Source organism: Poecilia latipinna, unplaced genomic scaffold (genome assembly GCF_001443285.1).
Source record: "Poecilia latipinna isolate Pla-1442-1.1 unplaced genomic scaffold, P_latipinna-1.0 Scaffold2022, whole genome shotgun sequence".
NCBI lineage: Eukaryota > Metazoa > Chordata > Actinopteri > Cyprinodontiformes > Poeciliidae > Poecilia > Poecilia latipinna.
Genome location: NW_015114638.1, coordinates 156,263 through 157,966, shown reverse-complemented (window position 1 = coordinate 157,966; position 1,704 = coordinate 156,263).

The window sequence follows — 1,704 nt, the reverse complement described above, 5'->3', positions numbered from 1 at the left end:
TTCTTTAAAAGAAAACGCACACAAACACAAAATAAAGTAAACAATTCATTATTATTTTAGTAATAACTTGTTTTTGTTTATTAAAAATAGTAGAAGAATGATATTAACCTTCCGGCTGATCACCCTGCTGGCGCTTCTCCTGGCCAGGAAGCATCTTTCGAAGGTTTTGGGCTTCTTCAGCAAGTTTTGCAAAGTAGACTTCTTAACAGGTTCAAACCTTCCCAGACGTTATGCTCCTTCAGGCGTCTCCTTCAAAAGTCCCGTAGCAATGGGAAAGAATTCAGAAGGTCAGAGTCATTTATACAGTTGCTGATGCTAATGTAATTTCCATGATTTTCGTTGACGAATGCATGTGCTGATGTGCGAGAGAAATTGGACTACAGAAGGTGCAAATTGCACCAGCTAAATAGTAAAAGATTCATGAAGGCAGTGGTGGAGAGAGTACTCAAAAAATGTACTTAAGTAAAATTACAAATACACAGACAAAAATGTACTCAAGTAAAACTACCACATTAACATTTGTACTTAAGTAAAAGTAAAAAAGTACTGGCTTTTAAAAATACATAAGTATTAAAAGTAAAAGTACTTGCTAATCCCTAATACAATATCATTAAGTGAACCGATCGTATTTAATTTTAATACATTAGAAATGTGGCATTTTAATGAACAATGCCACAGATAAAGCATGTTTTTATTATGTTTACTCTGTAACATAGTTTAGACTTAGATATGTGATTCTATGCATCATAATTTCAGGGATGAAAACATCTTGTCTCCTGTCCTAACATAGCATGAACTTCACTTTTTTTTTCTTTTTTTTTTGCCACTAGTGGCTTTTATTTTGAAAGAAATCCAACAGAAAGGGGATGGAAAGAAGGTGAGTGAGGACATGCAACCGAGGAGCCACATAGCAGAGTTGTAGTCAAGACCACCGAACCCAAGACCAAGTCAAGACCAGCACCCCGCGCTATGTGACACAATAAAATTAAGTTTTACCTATCAAAATTGCTTCTCAAATTGATCTGAAAGATCCACATTCCCATAAAGCTCCTAGACATTAAATACTTGCAGCTGAAATAAATTTAATCAGTAAAGATCCGTCCAGAAGAATCGGATTGTTCCTGAATGTCATATCAATGCAGACTTTGGTCACAGCGTTGTCCCATACTTACGACACCTCAGTCAACACCTCCACACAATAATTCAGCGCATGAGTGACAACTTTTTTCACCGCAGATGCAACATGTGTCTCAGTACAGCTAGCTTTGCTAGCATCACGTCCACAGATCTTACCTTTCTTTAAGCTTTCCTTCGAAGTAACGCTAAAAGTTGGACGAAGTCCCCACCGTCTGTGAAAGCGAAGCGCTGCTTATTTTACATGTCGCCATATCTTATGATTTATGCAGCACTATTATATAACTGACGATCAGACAGACATCTTCTCCCGCTCAGAGGAAACCACTGCGCATGTGCGTGCGAGTAAAGGTGGAGGCGATGGGTGACAACAGACACAGTCACGTCATTGCTTGGATTTTACGGCGCCACCTTAAAACCCTGAACTTCACATTTTAACGGAAAAAAAGAGAGCAGTGCGACTTGGATGTAACGAGTAACGCGACAGTTTTGTAGAAATGTAGTGAAGTAGAAAGTACAGATACTTACTGTAAAATATAGTGGAGTAAAAGTAGAAAGTACCCATTATTA